The following is a 17110-nucleotide window of genomic DNA, read 5'->3' as shown; positions in this document are numbered from 1 at the left end:
AGATTTTAAACTTTGACACCATGACACCATGACACCATGACACCGTGAAAACGTGTTCGCCAACATGCGACCATTGGTAGTGAAGTGGTTTTCTGGCAGACGCTTGTCTTTTTCTTTCTCTAGCCAGTCTTTTCTTTTACCGTTCTGTTTCACGGCTTCTCTCCCTCTATCTCTCTCCCGGTCTCTATTTATACTTCCGGGGCTACGCCCGTGGTCACATGATGACTTACCGGTAAATATCGAATTAAATAAACAAATAAATAACAAACAAACTACAATGATGCCTGAACCAACTTGGCGAGAAATAAAATAATAATGAAAATAAAAACTCCCGTGAAAATAAAAGTGTTTGAAAATACTGACAAATAGCGTCAGCTACAGTGCTCATGAGAAAACACTTGATATAATACAGCAATGTCTGGAGAGAACCAGGGATTATTCTTATTTTTGACCCCTGACTCTTATAAGAGGGGCGTTTTTATCTGTAATAGCATTAAATGTTTTAGTGAAAAAGTCCAGAGCTGTGTTGAGTTCTGGAATACTAGTGGTTAAACTAATGTCACTATGGACACTTGATTTGGATTTAATACATTTGTGACTGACCGTGGATAAACCAGTTACATGTCTACCCGGAGACATTTTGAGTTATTCACAGATTCTGAAAGTTTGAATTCAAAGCTTTCCAATGATGTCCCACTCATGCACATCTGATCATATTTGAGTAAGTTGTGGTCATTTGAATGTAAACAACTCTCAAACCCTTTCACTGAGAAAACGGGGCTCAAAGTTTTTCACCTGAGTGAGCCCAGAGTCACAGGGGGCGGGGCTCATTTGCATCTTTGAACACAATGTGAGAGTTTGGATATAAATACCTGAAGTGCTGATAACTCTTGATCTTTGGAAGCCGTCTGAAGAAGGGACTCAGATGCTTCTGCCAGTCCAAGTTCTTGACAAACACTTTGCCATCCGCCGTTCCAACAAGCTGTGGGATACTGAGGTGAGACTCAGGAGAGCTGTTTTCCACTACCTGATGACAAGAGCGACAATGTAAAAAAAATGAGAACAGAAGAAATATATCTTAAGCAGAGAGCAGCACTGAAGTTTTGTCAGGCTAAAGTTTACACATTACAGTAGTCAAATAATATAAACTAACCTCAGCGATGTCTTCCAAAGTGTCAACCCTGGTCTTCATGTATGCTCGCTTGATAAGTCCAAAGCCACAATCAGGGGAGAAAGCGCGTCGCTCCGTGCTGACCGGCTGCAGAGGGTTTGAGGGAAAGTGTATCTGTAAAAGACAGAGGGAGAGAGCAAAGGAATTAGATGAAGACAATGTGACATTTGATAAGATATTCCTTTATTGTCCACACATGGAGAAATTTCATTGTTGCAACGCAGGTTGATACAGAGGAAAAGGCAAGGCAAGGCAAGTTTATTTGTAGAGCACATTTCATACACAAGGCAATTCAAAGTGCTTCACAGCAGGAAAAATGCATTCAAATCACAAAGAAATTACAGAAACAGAAATACAATAAAATTAACTAAATTAAAAATTATCAATCCAACTGATTTTCTAAACTAATAAAATCACAAACAAAAGAGAAGAGTGCAAAGAAAAAATCCTTTCAGTCATATGCGCAGCTAAACAAAACTGTTTTTAGCTTAGATTTGAACATTGTCAGAGTAGAAGCCTGTCTCACATCTTCAGGAAGACTGTTCCAGATTTTAGCTGCATAAAACTGAAACGCAGATTCCCCATGTTTTGTCCTGACTCTGGGCACCTGCAAGAGGCCGGTCCCTGAGGTCCTCAGAGTCCGAGATGGTTCATATGGCACTAACATATCCAAGATGTACTTTGGTGCTAGGCCATGGAGAGACTTGTACACAAGCAGAGCTGCTTTAAAGTCTATTCTCTGAGCCACAGGGAGCCAGTGCAGAGACCTGAGAACAGGACTAATGTGATCATACTTCCTGGTTCTAGTCAGGACCCGAGCAGCAGCGTTCTGGATGTACTGCAGCTGTTTTACAACTCGTTTGGAGAGGCCAGTGAGCAGGCCGTTACAGTAGTCTAACCTACTGGAGACAAACGCGTGGATAAGTCTCTCTAAATCTGGTTTTGACACTATATTTTTGATTTTGGCAATGTTTTTTAGATGGTAAAAAGCTGCTGATGTTATTGATTTGACGTGGCTGTTAAAGTTCAAGTCTGAGTCCATTATTACCCCCAGATTTCTAATTTGGTTTGTAGGTTTTAGAGCGAGACTCTGGAGGTGACCGCTAACACTTTCTCTTTGTTTCTGTGGGCCAAAAACGATTATTTCAGTCTTGTCTGAGTTCAGCTGGAGAGTTGTTTTGCATCCACAAACTGATCTGTTGGATGCAGTGACAGAGTGAATCTACTGGTCCATAGTCACCTGCCGATAGTGAAACATAGATCTGAGTGTCGTCTGCATAATTGTGATAGGACACATTTTCACTGCGTATCAACTGACCTAACGGCAGCATGTAGAGGTTGAACAGAAGGGGACCCAGGACTGACCCTTGGGGCACTCCACAGGTCAGGGTCATGTGGTCTGAGACACAGCTACCAATTTCAACAAAGTACTTCCTGTCTTCCAGATAGGACCTTAACCAGTTTAGGGCAGTGCCAGTGATGCCCACCCAGTCCTCTAGTCTCTGTAAGAGGATCCCATGATCGACAGTGTCAAAAGCAGCACTCAGATCTAACAGAATTAAGACTGAGGCTTTGCCCGTGTCAGTGTTCAGGCGGATGTCATTTGTCACCTTGACAAGAGCAGTCTCAGTGCTGTGATGAGGTCTAAAACCTGACTGAAAAACATCAAATGAGTTGTTTATTAAGAGGAAATCTGTGAGCTGTTGGTAAACAACCTTTTCAAGGACTTTGCCCAAAAATGGCAGATTAGAAATGGGCCGGTAATGACTCAGTACTGCGGCATCAAGACTGCTCTTCTTTAGGAGAGGCTTTATGACCGCAGTTTTCAAAGACATTGGGAATGTTCCAGATTGAAGCGACATGTTAATTATGTGAGTGAATGGTGCTAACAAACTGTTCAGCACAGACTTTAGAAATCTGGTGGGTAACACATCGAGGCAGCATGTAGATGAACTCAGACTGGTGATGATCTCATGGACAGTTTTGTCAGTTACTGGTGCAAAGTGAGTTAGCTCTAAGTGTCTTAAAAGGACAGATAACTTGTAGCAAGTTTAAAAAAACACTCTTAATAGAAGAACTCTTATAAACAAAATCTCCTATAGACAGAACCTCTCATTTCTCAATAAGGAATGGAGGGGGGAAAAAAATATAAAATAAAAACAGCTAGCGTAAGACAAAATAATACTAATAATAATGGTAAAATAAACACTATTTACATCAGTTATATGCACCTGAATGTGACATTATTGCGTGTGATAAAGACATTTATGTCTATTCATACTGTATAATTGTTATTCTGCATTTGCACTTTATTGTACATTTAATAAAGTGAAGTAAAGTAAATGATGTGTAATAAATAGTACCTGCTGTGCAAAGTCGAAGCTGTAATGCACTGGACTTCTGAAAAGTGAAACAAAGAAGTTTGGAACGAGCTAAACCGGCTAACGCGGGCTACAGTAAAAAACAGTAAAAAAAAAACACGAAGATACAGACATTACACCATCCCAAAACAGCTAGTTTCAAGAGAGTACGTGATGTTAATTATTCAGTAGAAGTCACATTAAATTCAAGCCCGTATTTGTTATGCAGAAGCCAGGAAAAAAGAACACGGCCCGGTGCTAGCTTGGACTGTAGCGAGCTAAAGCGGCTAAGGTAAAAAACACGAAGATACAGACATTATACCATCCCAAAACAGCTAGTTTCAAGAGACTAAGTGATGTTAATTGTTCAGAAAGTGGTCACATTAAATTCAAGCCCGTATTTATAACATAGAGTGCACTGAAGCAGCATGTTAGCTTAGCATTGCTCCATGTCTGCTCAGGTGCCGAGGCAAGTGACATCACGAAACCACCTTAAAACACAGCGTTAAAGCAATACTTTAGATTAAAAGTACCTCAGTTCCGTTGCAATGTAGTCCAGGGAATCATACGCTCTGGAGAAAGTCTGGACAATGAATAATGTCTCTGAGAGAGTCCATGAGAGGAGGACACGGAGGACACGTAGCTGTAGCCATGTGGTTCGCAGCTGATTGGCGGAAAAATGTCAACAGTACGCTGCTGAAAAAAGGGTAACGCCCCCCGTGCGGCACACGAAAACTACCCATTTTTAACAGCTTAATGTGTACTTTTAAGGTAATGAATACTGTTATCTGAAGCACGGAGGGGCTCCTTTATAACTTCAACTTTCACATATTGCAAAAAAACGAAAATCACAAATTTGGGGAAAAAAACCTAAAACACTGTTTATCTCAGTTTCACCGAGGCCGACATGTTCCGGCATTTACGCTGCTCCGTCACATTTGTGTTCTGCACATACCCAATAGGACAGTGGTCACTGAAGTCCAGAGGAAAGACACAACTACATTGATAATTCTGAGGCTTGATGCTTAAGATAATGTCCAGTTATGTTGCTTTAAGTGGGTCTTTAGGGTCAGGTCGAATGGAGCTGTTATTTCAAGTTTAATTCATTACAATAGTTTTTTAGACTGTCAGAAGTTTTGGAAAGTGGAGAAGTCCTCCAGCTCACCGACAGTTGCAGACGGAGGACGATAAACTTTTTAACCAGGAGACTTTGGAGCAGCTCAACTCTCACAGCCGAATGAGCAGGTGAGCGACGGCATCCTAGCTTGATGAGCATGTCCATTGTATTGAGCATGTTGAAATCATTCTTGTAATTCTACTTTTGTTACACGCTCTCTGGTCGAACAAACATACAAACATAACCCAACACAATAGTAAACTGTAAAAAGAAAGTGTGAAGAGCTCACAAACTTATCTAAAAAGAGATCAGAGGCTGGAGGGAAAATCAGTTTCTAGGTTGAAAAAAACAACAACAGAGTCATAAGATATAACTTTTCACCTGGGCATTTACAAACAAAAATTGGAACACACTGGCCTACATTGGGGAAATACTCACATGTCTCCAGTACAGTCCAGGTCTCATTGAAATAAAGAAAACATCAAGGGTGAAATGTCCCAAATTGGCAAATGCCAACGCCTCTCCCGCTGAAATGAATCTTCTTATTTTTCCATTCACATTGATCCTCAGCACAACGCTGTATTACACATTCTTCTCTCTCAGGTGGGAATTCACCGGATCAAAAGCTTTGTGTTTATTGATCACTTGCGCTGAGTAGTCGTTAAAGAAAGAGACTTGGGACTTGGTTGATCCGGGTTTACCAATGGTGAGATCTGGATGCCGCCATGACACGCTGTTTGTCACTAAAGTTGTGGAACTTAAGTATAATATTTCTTGGACGCTTGTTGGGGCCGGCTTGGGAGCCAGAATGCGAGTTGCACGGTCAATCTTTATGTTCCCAGCTTTTGTTGGAAGTCCTAAATATTTGGGAATCCAGGTCTCCATATACTTGACCACCAGACCAGTGGCGGGCCGTGGGTCTGGGGCTTGGGCCTTCAGTGAGGTCATACACAGTCCCACCCGAATGAATCATCCTCTTATTACCATCATATTACATCATTATGATGCCATGGCTCTAGACACTTTACATTTAGTACTTACTTCACCTTCTCCGTGCCGATGTCCGTGTGTTCTCCACTCCGCTCTCGGCGCGTTGTCCGCTCGTTCTCCACGTCGTTCTCCGTGCGTTTCCCATGCCGATGTCCGCGCGTTCTTCACACCGCTGTCCACTCCGTGCTTTCTTCACACCGGTGTCCGCTCCATGCCGGTGTCTGCTCCATGCGTTCTTCACGCCGGTGTCCGCTCCGTGCATTCTTCACGCCGGTGTCCGTGCGTTTTCCAGCAGATGTCCGGGCGTTCTCCACGCCGTGTCCAAACTTTGAAAGTGGGGAACAAAGCCGCCTGTAACAGGCTTTGCAGCGTCGGCGTCAGACGACCTCTTCTTACAATGTCTAACTTTTCTTGTAAAGTTCGTCTTGAGAAAGGCGTTATAATTATATCCTCGACCAAATCGATATATTGTCCTCCTTCCGCCCGTTGTGGGTTGAAAAACAGCTTAGTAGTACAGGATTAATGTGTCTGTCACATCCAGTTTCCTCATTCAGAGTTTCTGAGGTTCTGCATAGCCCCGCCCATGAGACCTGCTTCTTAATATTGATGATCCGATCAGAAGACGTGCACGTGATGCACCTGCTGCTCCTGAGCAACAGCAGCAGACGTACAAGAGCCAACTCTGAAGCTGATTGGTTGACACATCATTTTCCTTTCCATTCACTTTAAGCTACAAGCACCAGCTCTGTTGAGTCTGAAGGTCAGAGGTCAGATTTTAGACCAGCCTCCAAATCTCAACCTGGGGCAGAAGCAGTGCAACAAGAGGAAAGACATGAAATGAAGAGTATAACTCTTACTCTGGGGAATAATGTAATAAATATTTGTGGGGGAAAAAAAAAAAAAATATATATATATATATATATATATATATTTTTTTTTTTTTTTAATTACATTCTGATTATGTTTAGGCTAGCAGAGAAAGCCTTGCTTGCCCTGACGGCCCACCACTGTCGACCACATATTTTTACGTTCAGTGTCCTCTGGAATAGCGCAAATTACGTTCTTGCTTGTCCAGGTTGTCCAACACACACCTGATTTGTCAATTCCGTCCCCTTCGTTTGTAAAGCTGAGACGGTGTCCCTCATGTCAGAGACCACCTCCTCGGCCATTGCAGCTTGGGTGTCCAACTCTCCATTCTTGGATTTCAAAACACACAGTTCCGCAATTGTTTTTGTAATATTGTCAGTAATCTCCCGTAAATACGCCATAATCACTCTTTCCCTCTCCCAGTCTCCTCTACAGATGAATCTAATCTGGAGCTGGACCAATGGCGTGGTATAGCCAGAACAGAAACAGAGCATGATCCGGGGCCTGGGCATGTGTGGAGTCAGACCTATGTTCCCCAAAACCTATGTTACCCGAGACATGGGTGAGGGTTGTATCAGAATCAGAATCAGAATCAGAATCAGAATATGAAAGGGTTTATTGCCATTGTCAATGATCAAAATTCACAAACATAGGAACTTGTCTTGGTGATTCGGTGCAACATAAAACAATGAACAATGAATAAGTCATAAGTGGAACAATTTAAATCTGCTATAGGATAAGAATAACAATAAGTTATCAGATAAAAAATAAGAATAGAAATACAAAATAGGCTTTTAGATTTTTAGATTCCGTAAGTGTACTTTCAAAGCTATCCAATGATGTCCCACTCATGCACATCTGATAATATTTGAGTAAGTTGTGGTCACTTGAATGTTACACCTCTGAAAACCTTTTACTGAGAAAACGGGGCTCAAACATTCCTGACCTGGGCTCACAAGGTTGGACAATGTGCTCATTTGCATCTCATTGAGATAAGCCCCTCCCCTCCTCACACTGTCACACTGACTGTTTTTGGTATTCAGAAAAATCTTAGAATTAAGTAATGTTTATTACACTAATCGCAAACAGTAACAATCTACACAAACACAAAGTTAAGTGAAATTTTATTTTCACGTTAACAAATCACATCTCTACCATCCAGAAGTCGGAGTTGAATTAAAAAATACAATTACAGCTTTAGCTAATATATGAGTAGATTGCCAATGTTAGATGCACTGGGCCAGTGACTGTGACATTCTAATATATTTCATTCTTTGTTTTGCCACAACTTCAAACCCACTCCTTTGCCGTCCGTGCATTGTCCGTTTAATATTAGAGGCCTTATTTATCGATGATTTCCTATTAGTCTGCGCTCAACAGTTCCAGCCTGAAGCAACGTTTTAGCTTAGCTTAGCTTAGCTCCGCCCGGCTCCGGTAGCCTAGCTCGACCCCCAAAAGTCAGCATTAAAACAATCCTTTAGAGTAAAAGTACCTCAGTTCCGTTGCAAATGGATCTCCTATAATGCAGGGGTCCAGTGCTGCAGATCTCACAGCGCTAAACAGTGCTCAACAGTGCTGCAGCATTTTAGCTTAGCTCCGTCTGGCTACGGTCGGAACAACAACAAGCCGAACTCAGCGGCAAAAGTGTTAATAAAATCACTAAAACTAACACCAAACCACCATGAAACACAGCGTTAAAGCAATCCTTTAGAGTAAAAGTACCTCAGTTCCGTTGCAAATGGATCTCCTATAATGCAGGGGTCCAGTGCTGCAGATCTCACAGCGCTAAACAGTGCTCAACAGTGCTGCAGCATTTTAGCATAGCTTCGTCTGGCTCCGGTCGGAACAACAACAAGCCGAACTCAGCGGCAAAAGTGTTAATAAAATCACTAAAACTAACACCAAACCACCATGAAACACAGCGTTAAAGCAATCCTTTAGAGTAAAAGTACCTCAGTTCCGTTGCAATGCAATGCAGGGGTCCAGTGCTGCAGATCTCACAGCGCTCAACAGTGCAGGGTTTTAGCTTAGCTTAGGTTAGCTCCGTCCGGCTCCGGTCGGAACAACAAGCCGAACTCAGCAGCAAGCGCAGGAACAAACGCCATGAGGACCGGGGGCACTTTCGTCTTAGGCATTTGATAGATGTAGTAGTGGTAGAATCATAAGCTCTAGAGAAAGTCTGGAGAAATGAATGAAATGTCTCAGAGGAACACAATAAGTAGCTGAATAAGTAGCCATGTGCTTCCAGCTGATTGGTTGAAAAATAACAACATTGCGCTGCTGGAAATAGGTAACGCCCCGAGTGGAGAGCTGGAAAAAGACCCGAAAACTACCCATTTTTTAACAGCTTAATGTATACGTTTAAGACAACCAATAGTGTTATCTGAAGCACGGAGGGGGAGGGGCTCCTTCATAACCTCAACTTGCGCATTCTGCAAAAAAAAAACGAAAATCACACATTTGAAAAATAAAATCTTATTTTGGCTTTATCTCAGTTTGGTTGGGGCGTTTTTTCCCGTGGTCAGTCACATATATGTAGTGTAGAAAGTGAACAGTGCAGTGAGTGATTAAATTATAGTTAAAGTGACAGTGTTTAAGAAGCATTCATGAGTTGCCAGAGGGAAAGAAACTGTTTTTGTGGTGGAAGGTTCTGGTCCGGATGGACCGTAGCCTCCTGCCTGAGGGGAGTTGCCTCCTGCCTGAGGGGAGCGGCCTCCTGCCTGAGGGGAGTGGCCTCCTGCCTGAGGGGAGTGGCCTCCTGCCTGAGGGGAGTGGCTCAAATAGTCCATGTCCAGGGTAAGAAGGGTCGGCTGTGATCCGACCTGCTCGTCCCAGAGCCCTTTAAACGTACAGGTCCTGCAGATATGGAAGTCTGCAGCTGATGGCCTTCTCAGCAGAGTGTGAAGCTCTTTGAATTGCCTTGTGCACAAAATTTTGCTCTACAAATAAACTTTCCTTGCCTCACCCTATCTCTTAGGGAGTGCCCAATAATGAACAGACATGATGTGACCAAGGGCATAGTCCTGGCAGAGTCCAAGATGCCCTGGGGTCAGGTTTGACTTACTGCCGCTAATGAGCACACCTCCTGCTGCGGTCATACAGGCCATGGGCCAACACAGGGACGCGACCCTATCGTTCACTGGGGTGAACTACAACACATGAAGCTGTGGGGCTTCAAGTAAACCCACACCCGCCCGCCACCTCGTCCTGCAGGCAATGTACAGCCCCTTTCTCTCTCAAGGAGATGGCTTCCAGAGCCCATGCTGTGTGCGGAGGGGAGTCTGACTTCATCTAGTCCAAAACGCTCTCCCGCACAAGTTCAGGCTCTTTTCCCCCGAGCGAGGGGACTTTCCATGTCCCCAGAGCTAGTTTCTGTGTCCAGAGATGACCCCCGCCTTTGACTGCTGCCCAAATCTCTCTGCACCGGCCCCTTACAGATCCTCCCGCAGGTGGAGGGCCCACGGGAAGACCTGATCGGTGCCCCACACAAACTCAACATAAAACATATTTTCTTACTTTGGTATAAATAGATCTAGAGCTTTTAAAAATGTATTACATTCAAGACATTTCATTGAAAACAAAAATTAATACAGAAACTGAATTTCTAAAATATGTCCCACTTTACCCCTATTCTCTCCACTCTTTGTTTTATATGATTTTGGAGTCATAGAAACTTAAAATCTTCCCTTCCAAACACTATGTAATGGCCCTTGGTTCTCCAGTCCTGTCTTCATTGTCAGTCTGACCATCTGTTCTTGACGCCTCTCCATGTTCCATCCGTCCCAGCGCGCTGCCATCCACTCTTCCAGCACAGCAACTTTTCACACATTTAAATAAGCGCCATCATTTAAATATTTCACGATATGGAGGCATTGCGGCTGGTGAGATCTCTCTGGCGGCCCTCTATGCGTCTAAATAGCTGCCTGTCACTCTGTTTCATTCACACACCTCCCTGCCTTCGGAGAGCGGGGGAAAACGGCGAAGCGAAAAAACAATAAAGCTTATCACAACTGAATTCTTACAGATAAGAAATTCATTAGGCGGCGGCTTGCTAATGACGTGAGAAGAGATGGAAAAGAGAGTGAAGGAGACGAAAGAGAGGGAGGAAAGGAATGCATATCAACAAAGAACATTTGGTTTGTGACCTCTGCCAGTAAAAGAGGAGAAATGTGCTTGACGAGAATGTCCCGTTTGGAGTTGTTAGGATATAAATAAAATGCCTATTATGCACCTTTTCTAGTGGGGGAGGGTCTGCCACCTGCCTGTCTCCAAGGAGATGAAAGTCTGGCATTCCCCATTAAGGATATATGGATGTGACGATTACAAATCTCAAAGTACAATATTATTTTGGTTTGAACCTCACAACGATATTTATCAAGATATTGTGGGAAGGCTTTTTAGGCAACAATAAAAAAGGCCGCACAATATTTAGATTTTTCTTACAATAATACACATAAGAAGCATGTTTTCCGTCATTCATATTAATTTAGTGCAAAATGATCAATAACAAGTACATTGTGAACAAATGTAACTTTTCTCCTAATAACACAGCGATAGCTTATTTACCTGAAATGTTTCTGTTGAAAAGTTACATTTGTTTGGAAAAAAAGAAGACAGAATTAACTTTCCAAATATAATATGTGACTGACCGTGCATAAACCAGTTACAAGTCTACCGGGAGACATTTTTTGAGTAATATTTGAGTAAGTTGTGGTCATTTGAATGTATACAACTCTGAATTCCTCTTACTGAGAAAACTGCCTCTAAAGCTACGTACAGACCGCATACGCCTAATCGCGCCCGAAGCAGAATTTGAGCGCGTGTACATTTGAAAGGTTTACGCAGTGGACGCGCGCTCTCGACGCCCCGGCCACTGTACACAGGCGCGTGTACGGCGCGCTCGAGCTCTCTGCGCACATGCGCAGTAGAGGTGTTGTCGCATGAGCAGTGGAGTTGTTGTCTGTGTGGCCTTTCATTGTGTAAAATTGCAGATATCGAGAGTGCTGTTTTCGCGTTTTTGGTTTGTTTCTGTCTCTGTTCCACCGTGAACACATGGTACAGCTCCTTTCTCCCACACACGGCCACAATCAATCGTTCGTCTGCCGTTGTTGACGAGCAAGGAAAAAGTGGCTCTTCTTGGGGAATTCCACGGGGAATACCGGAAATGCGAGGGGCAATACGTACGTACGTACGTCACTGGAGCGTCAGCTCTGATTGGCTGCTGCGGCGGCTGCCGCGATTTTGCTGCAGAGACCTGAACATATCTGAACGCGTCGCGTAAGCCGCATCGGCCGGCTCATACGCGCGCTCCAAGCGTCGAGAGCGTAAGAAAACGCACCAATCGCGCGGCAAAAACGAAGAAATCGCGCCGCGGATAATGCACTAGGTGCTCGACGCGCGTTTAGACTTTGAATGTAAGCTGGACGCTTCGGCCGCGGTGGTGTGGAACCCCCTTTAAGATTCTCACCTGAGTGAGCCCAGAGTCACAGGGGGCGGGGCTCATTTGCATCTCATTGAGATAAGCCCTCCCCCCTGTCACACTGACAGCACCACCCCCCTACAGCTGTCACTAAAGACTCAAGAGGAGTGTTGTTATTGATGTGAACTGGATTTAAATCAGAATTAGAAGTTACTGTATTAAAATGGAAATACTTTGATGCTATTCAGGGCCTTTTATAATCCAAGAATCAGAATCAGAATAGGGTTTATTGCCATTTGTCGATAAACAGAATTCACAGGTGATTCAGTGCAACACAAACAACAAAACATTGAACACTGAGCACTAAACGGCATGATATGTACATAATGAAATATAAAAGGTTTAAAGTTATGTAGTGCAATAGGAAGTGGTGATATGTACATCATAAAAATGTATTAATTAATGAGATAATATGTACACGATCAGAGTCCAATTACATCAGAGATCACAGCCACATCCTCTTCTGTGCTGTGACTCTCGGCGCTGGGCATGTGATGTCTTTTGCCTCGTCAGCACAGAAAGGTCTGATTTTTTCATGCAGATAGGTCTGCCTGTCAATGTTCAGTCCAGGTGGGACCAGGACATGGAGATTGTCAACCGGAGGCAGAACAGCTGAATTGCGTAGTAGCTGAAATTCTGTAGCTCTGTGCTGACCCCTCACGCAGAGGCGCACTGACCCCACGCGCGTTGCTCCTCTCCGTGCTGACCGGCTGCAGAGGGTTTGAGGGAAAGTGTATCTGTAGAAGACAGAGGGAGAGAGGGAAGGAATTAGATTAAGACATGTGACATTTGATAAGATAAGATATTCCTTTATTGTCCACACATGGAGAAATGTTATTGTTGCAACGCAGGAAGATACAGAGGAAAAGGACAGATAACTTATAGGAAGTTTAAAAAAATACTCTTAATAGAAGAACTCTCCTATGGACAGAACCTCTCATTTCTCAAAAAGGAATGGAGGGGGAAAATAAAGACAAAATAAAATAAAAACAGCTAGCGTAAGACAAAATAATACTAATGATATCTATACCAATCTATAATTGCTATTCTGCATTTGCACTTTATTGTACATTTAATAAAGTGTAAAGTAAAGTAAATTATGTGTAATAAATAGTACCTGCTGTGCAAAGTCGAAGCTGTAATGCAATGGACTTCTGCATAGTTTTTGATCAAATCCAGCTCTGAGCGCCTCTTCTGAAAAGTGAAACAAAACAGTAAAAACAGTAAAAAACACGAAGATACAGACATTATACCATCCCAAAACAGCTAGTTTCAAGAGACTACGTGATGTTAATTATTCAGAAAGTGGTCACATTAAATTCAAGCCCGTATTTATGATATAGAGTGCACTGAAGCAGTGTGTTAGCTTAGCATTGCTCCGTGTCTGCTACATGGGGTTGTGGAGAGACTGTGACTTCTCCGGTGCCGAGGCACAAGGCTAAAGAAACCACCTTAAAACACAGCGTTAAAGCAATACTTTAGAGTAAAAGTACCTCAGTTCCATTGCAATGCAGTCCAGGGAATGTAAGCTCTGAAGACAGTCTGGAGTAATGAATAATGTCTCTGAGAGGAGTCCATGAGAGGAGAACACGGAGGACACGTAGCTGTAGCCATGTGGTTCGCAGCTGATTGGAGGAAAAAGATCAACATACGTTGGCTAGAAAAAGGTGACGCCCCCAGGAGCACTGGGAAAAGACCCGAAAACTACACATTTTAACAGCTTAATGTATACGTTTAAGACAACCAATAGTGTTATCTGAAGCACACAGGGGCTCATTCATAACTTCAACTAGCACATTCTGCAAAAAAACGAAAATCACACATTTGAAAAAAAAAATCTTGTTTTGGCTTTATCTCTGTTTGGTCCGGGCCGAGTTGTGGCGTTTTTTCCAGTGGTCGATCACATGTGCGACAGCCTGGTGGAATGATGAAAAAGAATGTCCAGACAAAACTAACTCGACAATAGTTTTGTTTTAGTTTTAGCACTTTTTGTTCTGTGAAGCACCCAGCTTTCAAACACCTCCGTGCAATCCTACTGGCTCAAAGGATCATGGTATATGCAGTCCTCTTAAGTATAGTCCTCTTAGGTATATGCAGTCCTCTTAGGTATATGTAGTCCTCTTAGGTAAATGTAGTCCTCTTAGGTAAATGTAGTCCTCTTAAGTATATGTAGTCTTCTTAGGTATATGTAGTCCTCTTAGGTATATATAGACCTCTTAGGTATTTGTAGTCCTCTTAAGTATTTGTAGTCCTCTTAAGTATATGCAGTCCTCTTAGGTATTTGTAGTCCTCTTAGGTATATGCAGTCCTCTTAGGTGTAGTCCTCTTAGTTTAGTTTGTATGTTTTGATCAGCTCCTTCCAGGTCGTTAGCGCAGATTTTACCCAGGAATTTTACACTTCCAAAACCATGTTGACGTCATGGCAGTTTTTCCACATATTTCCAATATCATTACAGTCCTATTGTGTTTAGTTTTTATCCTCCACAAAGCAGGATGTGCGCTGTTAGCATGCTATTGTTTGTGAGGTTTACTGTGAATGTAAATTCTGCCCTGTAGTTGTGAAAAGCGCTTATATACTCATAAGATCAGCAACAGAGGCACAAATGAAAAAAAAACAAAGAATGTGACACATCAAGCTCTTATTCTGCTGATAAAACTGTGTGTGGAATGTAAAAACTGTGTGAGAGATCCATCCATCCATATCCGGGGCCGGGTCGCGGGGGCAGCAGTCTAACCAGGGACTCCCAGACTTTCTGCTCCCCAGACACTTCCTCCAACTCCTCCGGGGGGATCCCGAGGCGTTACAAGGTCAGCCGAGAGACATAGTCTCTCCAGCGTGTCCTGGGTCTTCCCCGGGGCCTCTTTCCCCAGGGAGGCGCCCAGGAGGCATCCGGAACAGATGCCCGAGCCACCTCAGCTGGCTCCTCTCAACGTGGAGGAGCAGCGGCTCTACTCCGAGCTCCCCCCGTGTGGCCGAGCTCCTCACCTTATCTCTAAGGGAGCGCCCAGCCACACGGCGGAGGAAACTCATTTCGACCGCTTGTATCCGCGATCTTGTTCTTTCGGTCACTACCCAAAGCTCATGACCATAGGTGAGGGTAGGAACGTAGACCGACCGGTAAATAGAGAGCTTTGCCTTTCGGCTCAGCTCCCTCTTTACCACAACGGTCCGATGCAGCGACTGCATCACTGCAGCCGCTGCACCGATCCGCCTGTCGATCTCACGCTCCATCCTTCCCTCACTCGTGAACAAGACCCCGAGATACTTGAACTCCTCCACTTGGGGCAAGGACACCCCACCCACCTGGAGAGGGCAAGCCACCTTTTTCCGGTCGAGAACCATGGCCTCGGATTTGGAGGTGCTGATTCTCATCCCAGCCGCTTCACACTCGGCTGCAAACCGTCCCAGTGCATGTTGCAGGTCCGGGTTTGATGGAGCCATCAGGACAACATCGTCTGCAAACAGCAGAGATGAGATCCTGTGGTCCCCAAACCGGACCCCCTCCAACCCCTGACTGCGCCTAGAAATTCTGTCCATAAAAATTATGAACAGAACCGGTGACACAGGGCAGCCCTGGCGGAGTCCAACATGCACTGGGAACAGGTCTGACTTACTGCCGGCAATGCGAACACAGCTCCTGCTCCGGTCATACAGGGACCGGACAGCCCTGAGCAAAGGGCCCCGGACCCCGTACTCCCGGAGCACCCCCCAAAGGACACCCCGAGGGACACGGTCGAAAGCCTTCTCCAGATCCACAAAGCACATGTGGACTGGTTGGGCAAACTCCCATGAACCCTCGAGCACCCGATGGAGGGTATAGAGCTGGTCCAGTGTTCCACGACCGGGACGAAAACCACTCTGCTCCTCCTGAATCCGAGGTTCGACTATCGGTCGGATTCTCCTCTCCAGTACCTTGGAATAGACCTTACCCGGGAGGCTGAGGAGTGTGATCCCTCTGTAGTTGGAACACACCCTCCGGTCCCCCTTCTTAAATAGAGGGACCACCACCCCGGTCTGCCAGTCCAGAGGCACGGTCCCCGAACGCCACGCGATGTTGCAGAGACGTGTCAACCAAGACAGTCCTACAACATCCAGATACTTTAGGTACTCAGGGCGGATCTCATCCACCCCCGGAGCCCTGCCACCGAGGAGTTTGCGAACAACCTCAGTGACTTCAGCTTGGGTGATGGATGAGCCAGCCTCCGAGTCCCCGGTCTCTACTTCCTCTTCGGAAGACGTGACTGAGGGATTAAGGAGATCCTCAAAGTATTCCTTCCACCGTCCGACGACATCCCCAGTCGAGGTCAGCAGGCCTCCACCCGCACCGTAAACGGTGTTTGTGAGACACTGCTTCCCCTTCCTGAGGCGCCGGACGGTTTGCCAGAATTTCTTTGGTGCCGACCGATAGTCCTCCTCCATGGCCTCCCCGAACTCCTCCCAGGCCCGGGTTTTTGCCTCTGCGACAGCACGAGCCGCGGCTCGCTTGGCCTGCCGATACCCGTCGATGACCTCCGGAGACCTACAAGCCAGAGTGGCCTGATAGGCCTCCTTCTTCAGTCTGACGGCATCCCTTACTTCCGGTGTCCACCACCGGGTTCGGGGGTTGCCGCCACGACAGGCACCGGAGACCTTGCGACCACAGCTCCGAGCAGCCGCATCAACAATGGAGGCGGAGAACATGGTCCACTCGGACTCAATGTCCCCAGCCTCCCCCGGGACATGGGAGAAGCTCTCCCGGAGGTGCGAGTTGAATACCCTACTGACAGAGGGCTCCACTAGACGTTCCCAACAGACCCTCACAATGCGCTTGGGTCTGCCAAGTCTGTCCGGCTTCCTCCTCCGCCAGCGGATCCAACTCACCACCAGGTGGTGATCGGTTGACAACTCTGCCCCTCTCTTCACCCGAGTGTCCAAGACACGCGGCCGGAGGTCTGATGACACGACAACAAAGTCGATCATTGACCTCCGGCCTAGGGTGTCCTGGTGCCACGTGCACTGATGGACACCCTTGTGCTTGAACATGGTGTTCGTTATGGACAATCCGTGGCTAGCACAGAAGTCCAATAACTGAACACCGCTCGGGTTCAGATCGGGGAAGCCGTTCTTCCCGATCACCCCTCTCCAG

This window comes from Eucyclogobius newberryi, unplaced genomic scaffold (assembly GCF_026437365.1).
Source record: "Eucyclogobius newberryi isolate DKJ021-1_F unplaced genomic scaffold, fEucNew1.0.hap1 SCAF_21, whole genome shotgun sequence".
In the NCBI taxonomy this organism is placed as follows: domain Eukaryota; kingdom Metazoa; phylum Chordata; class Actinopteri; order Gobiiformes; family Gobiidae; genus Eucyclogobius; species Eucyclogobius newberryi.
This window is presented reverse-complemented; position numbering follows the sequence as displayed.